Raw genomic sequence first — 6,110 nt, 5'->3', positions numbered from 1 at the left:
TGGAGCTCTCTTTGGGGCACTGGCTCCAAGGGGACCCACAGCCAAAAGAAGGTGCCTGGGTTCCTTCTCTTTCAGAGTCCCCAGATTCAGACTCCTTGGTTTGAGATGTTCCTGTGGCAACAGTGTGACTGACTTGCACTTGTGCGTGTTCAGATCCGCAGTAGTGCCTCACAAGCACTGCCTCCTGCTCCTCACATTAGCCCCATGAGGACTGCAGCAACGCCAGCGGGCCCTGGGTGGGGCTGCAGCACGGAGACTCCGAACTCGAGGGCCTGGATTTGACCCTGGGTCTGTGCTAGTGCCTGGGTGACCTTACCCTGGGTCTGCACTAGTGCCCGGGTGACCTTACCCTGGGTCTGCGCTAGTGCCCGGGTGACCTTACCCTGGGTCTGCGCTAGTGCCCGGGTGACCTTACCCTGGGTCTGCGCTAGTGCCCGGGTGACCTCAGGCAGCGATCTGAGCTCGCAGTACCATCATGTCCACGTCTGTAACAGTTACAGCTCTGGCTCCGGGAACATGAGGAGTAGACACATTAGTGATGCTTGGACCATGCAAGCCCTCAGCCATATTAGCATCCACTGTCTGTAGCTCTGCTGTAAAGTCAGTAGATTTTACACATACACCGAGCTACCAAGAATCATCGGTAATCTCATATCCCTGCAGACTTGTTGGACTTGTCTTGAGGGACTCAGTTTTAACAATTCACCAGGAATCCCATTAATTGTTTAAGAGCCCTCCGAGGAAGGTACAGCTAAAGTCGATAGTTTACCGATTGGAGTGATTGAGTATTCCACTTGTGGTCACTCTTTTGTAAGTAACAGTCATTTAGAGCCAGGCCTCTAAGATCTCAGAGCCCACATTTTGTTTCCTAGGATCCTGTGGCTTTCCATTGACTCATTTGTTACTGGGAAAAACAAACAAAAAGAAACCCCAACAAAACAGAACATGCATTGCTTCTTTGCTACAGGCCTCCTCCAAAGAGTCTGTGAGAATTTTCCTAAGGACTTGTGGGTGCATCTGCCTTCTCCTGTGTATTCTCGGGAATCACCAGAGCTGCTCCCTCTGTTATCAACACTATGGAAACTCTGCCTGACTCTGCGAGTGTGTCTAGGTTAGCACCTGCTCTTTGGGAGTATAGCGAACTGGACTGAGTCTCAGACAGAGCAAGACTGTGGATGGTGCTCTGAACATCCTGACACCCCAGCTCCTGCCCTAGACTCAGCAGACCCCAGGGTCCTCAGAATCCCTGTGGAAGCCTCTTAGGTGCCCAGGTGCATTTCTGAGGTGGGAGGAAGGCATATATCAGTTTGGTCCAGTCCTTCTCCACTACAGCACAGCTACTGTGTGGTATTGGGGGAGGAACACTGAACCAGAGGTCCACCTCACACCTCAAGAGTTAGAACCTTCACTTCTGGTCTGTTCTAACCAGCTGTATCATGTCTCCTTGACCACATCACGTTGCCCAAGTTTACCCATATTTAGAATCAGGTGTTCAAATTAAGTCATTTCAGATTTCTATGAAAATTTACAAATTCAGTGATTAATAACCCAATGAAGTAATAACAGCAAAGGCTTTCTGGTTCTAGTCTTAGCATCTGTTAACTTATTGAACTCTCACAAGACATATGCAATGATCTGTTTTATAGATGAGGAAACTGAGGCACTCCTCTCTGCCTCAGTTTCCTCATCTATAGAACAGAGTCTGGAAAATCCCCTGGACAGAGGAGCCTGACGGGCTACAGTCTATGGAGTTGCAAAGAGTCAGACACTGAAGTGACTTTGCACGGACACACACACATACACACACACACACACACACACACACACCCCAGAGTTAAACAGCTAATAGGAAAGAGACCTAGGATTTGAACCCAAGCAGCCTGGTTATGGGAACTCTGCTCCTAACTTCTACATTAGTTAGCGCTAGAATAGATGTTTACTTTTACTTTCAATTGGAGGTTTGTATTTGCAGAACAGAAATTGAGATACAGAAGTAGAGAACAAACATGGATACCAAGGGGGAAAGGAAGGTGGGACGAATTAGGAGATTGCAATTGACAGACAGGTACTATTGATACTATGTATATGATACTATGTATAGGATACTATATATATGTTACTATGTATACGGTACTATGTATACGATACTATGTATGTGATACTATGTATACCGTACTATGTATATGATACTATGTATGTGATACTATCTATATGATACTATGTATACAGTACTATGTATACGGTACTATGTATACGGTACTACGTATACGATACCATGTATGCGATACTATGTATGTGATACTATGTATACGGTACTATGTATACAATACTATTATACGGTACTACGTATACGATACTATGTATGTGATACTATGTATGTGATACTATGTATATGGTACTATGTATACGGTACTATGTATACGATACTATGTATGTGATACTATGTATGTGATACTATCTATATGATACTATGTATACGATACTATGTATACGGTACTATGTATATGGTACTATGTATATGATACTATGTATACGGTACTATACATATTGATACTATGTATTAGATGCCTAATGGGAACTTACTGTATGGCTCTGGGGACTCTACTCAATGCTCTGTGGTGACCTAAATTGGAAGGAAATTCAAAAAGAAGGGATATATGTATACGTAAAGCTTACTCATGTTGCTGTACAACAGAAACTAACACAACATTGTAAAGCAACTATATTCCAATAAAAACTAGAAGGATAATAAATCCACTTATCAAAAAATAAAAAATAAAACCGGAAAATTTCCTTCCTTATTAGGCTAAGAGCAGGTGAAGAGAATTGCCATTTATGTTTCCTCTCCTTGCACCTAGTCTGTGTGCAATTAGAGGGTCATAGGTCAACCCATCCCCCAATTTTTCATGCTGGAAAGGCTTTTATACAGTGACCTTCCATCTAGTAATAGGACCTCTGTGACTAAAGTCCATGACACTTCGTTGGATAAAATAAATATCTCAAGAGCAGTCTGCATCTGCAGGTGCGCAATGGAAAAGTGAGGCAAGGATGAGTACAGTTCCACATGAAAACCCTCACGTCTCAGTAGTTTTTACAGAATTAGAGCACTTTATACACTCCTCAAGAATCAAAAAGGGAAACTCCAAGGCAACAATTCTCAAAGTCTTTCACATTATGAATTCTCTCTACTATTTTGGAATGCGTTCCCTCATAAGACTTCATTTTTTGAAAGCTCGTTGTCAATCAAGCGGGTCACAATTAAGTAATGCAGGATTTCCCACTTTATTCAAAGTCTTATATAATGGTCAATTAGAAACTGAGTAAAAACAGATAACTAGAGATATTACACCAAGCTGGAGAAACTCAGCCGACAAGCTAGAAATTCAGTATTTCTATTAGTCATGAGAACGAATCTGGGTAAACGCATGGTCCCTGTAATGCGCTCTTAGGCTTCTTCCCGTATGTTTGCTTTCCTTAGTTTTCTTTGAATTACAGGAAGTACCTACCGCTTAGTGAGCATCAGTTCTGCTGGGCAGTTTGCTTGCTTCATGTCTCATGTTTTCACTAAAATACAGATCAGGTATGACTCATTTCACTGATGAGAACCCCAGGTTCCCAGAGAAGCTAAGAAATGTACTCCAGGTTAACATGGAGCAGTGCCAGAGTCCACACGGGCCACGTCTGCCTGACCTAAGTCCTGCTGCTTTATCCATTATAACAGCTGGTATCTTTGGGGGAACCTATGGTATGTGAATTATAACTCAAAATAAATGGAGGGAAGGAAGGACAGAGAAAAGGAAGGAAGAGAAGGAAGAATCACTGAGATCCAGACTTCACCATAGGCCAGGCATCAGACTTTAAAAAATTTTCTTTCAGTAATTTGAATGTGCAGCTGGTTGAGGCAGCAAATGGTCAAAACAGTTCCAACGTTGCCAGCTCAGATCTCAGGCAGCAAGGAACCATCTTAGGGCTCATTATAGTGTAGAACTTGCTTTCCTGGAAAGTGTTCTGACCACTGACACATCAATTTCCTAAGGAAATAAAATGTATGTACTAAGATCTAGGTGCCAAGATGTTGACTAACTATAGCACCATTTACAGAAACCCACATTAATCCAAATGCCCAATTAGAAACTAAAAAATACAGGATGTCATATGATAGACTACTATGCATCTTCCTAAAAAATGTAAGTTATTTAAAGAAGAGGAAAATTAAGAAGTGTATTTGAAAACTATTATGCCTAGGAAACCCCAGTAAAATCATTAGATTATACCATCACATGAATCAAAATCAATCGAAACACTAAAAGCTGCATTAAGATATCTTGCTTCAACCACTGTTAGGTACGTCCCTACCTCTTATAGGTTACACTTCCATTTCCTCTGCATCATTCTGGCTTTTATTTATTTAGCAAATTCAAATGAACATACAAATAGTAAATAAATAAAACACAAATGTATATGCATGAATACATACTCTAATTTCCTGCTTCATACACAGGGGTAGTAAACAATATACATTATTCTGCGTTTCTTTGAGCTTACACAGCATAGGGTTCTTTTATGTCAGTCTCTATGGACACATAGAAACCTGTGTGATATTTCACTGGTGAATATACAATACTTTACAAAATTTCCCCATGATATATTATTGGCTTTTTCCCACTCTTTCGCTGTTACAAAAGATGTTGAAATTATAACCGTGTTTTGTGTTATTTTGACTATGTGTATTGGGTCATTTTGACAGCAATGGCCAACTTGCCCATGACGGTTGCTGTTATTCATTTGTGTCCAACTCTTTGCGACCCCATGAACTGCATACCCCAGGCTTCTCTGCCTATCACTATCTCCCTGAGCTTGCTCAAACTCATGTCCATTGAGTCAGTGATGCCATCCAACCATCTCATCCTCTGTCGCCCCCTTCACCTCTTGCCCTTAATCTTTCCCAGCATCAGGGTCTTTTCCACTGGGTCAGTTCGTTGCATCAGGTGGCCAAAGTATTGGAGTTTCAGCTTCAGCATCGGTCCTTCCAATGAATATTCAGGACTGATTTCCTTTAGGATGGCCTGTGATGGACACAGCACCAACCTGCACCTATACCACGATGTAGGTTAATGCGGGGAGAGCAATGTCATAGGACAGGATTTTGCTGATCTGTCAGGTGAAAACTAATATCTCATTTATCTCATTGTGGTTTTAATTTGCTTTTCTCTTTCTGTGAGTGAGGATAAGCATCTCTTTATATATTTAAAGTCAATTCAATTTCCTTTCCTCTGCAGTATTTATTCATGTCCTTTGATCACTTTTTCTATTGAGTAACAATAGTAACACGTATTATAACAATGCTCATTTATACATGTGTCTGTTTCTATAGGTACAGACAAAACAAAAAGTTCACCGCATGGTGCATGGGTGAAAAAAATAAGTGATTCGAAAATCCTTTTTGTGTATTAGAAAAAACATTGTCTCCTTTAAAATTGGGAAGGTGTGTTTTGTTTGTATGATTACAATCTGCTTCAGCTTCCGTGAAACCTGTTCTTTTGAAAACCAAATAGAAGTTCAGATCTGGAAACAAAAGAAGAGCAACCAGATACAAGAAAGAAGAAATCTAATTTAGTCTTCTTGGTTCTGAAAAATGTGATCAGGCATCGTTAGCCCAAATATCTGGCCCTCCTCTTAGCCATCTGAAACTATTTCTGCATTGGGAAAGCACAGAAGGCAAGATGGAAAAAATGCAAACCACCGAATGTTTTGTGCAGCTGATTTCCCTGCCGGGGCCCCCAAGGGCAGTGCTGGGTAGTTTCCAGCTTCTCAGCAACTTCCTGCCTCTCTCACCCTGGGCAGCCCTGGCCTGGGAGGCGCAGAGAAGGGAGGGCAGTGGGGGTGGGGAGACAGCCTGAGTGGCAACAGGAGGGCGCTGGTGTGGCTTGTGAGGGTTTCAATTTTGTTCACGTGCTCTGTCAAGTGTGGTTGATTCATGGAAAAAGCTCAAAGTCAAACTGGCCTTCACTGGCTGGATCTCTGCAAAGTGTAGCTGGGGTGTCACAAAGAAATAAGAACAGTTAAACCACAACCAACTTTGCTCACTTTCAAAGGGTCACAGTTAATGG

Source organism: Cervus elaphus, chromosome 18 (assembly GCF_910594005.1).
Source record: "Cervus elaphus chromosome 18, mCerEla1.1, whole genome shotgun sequence".
In the NCBI taxonomy this organism is placed as follows: domain Eukaryota; kingdom Metazoa; phylum Chordata; class Mammalia; order Artiodactyla; family Cervidae; genus Cervus; species Cervus elaphus.
This window is presented reverse-complemented; position numbering follows the sequence as displayed.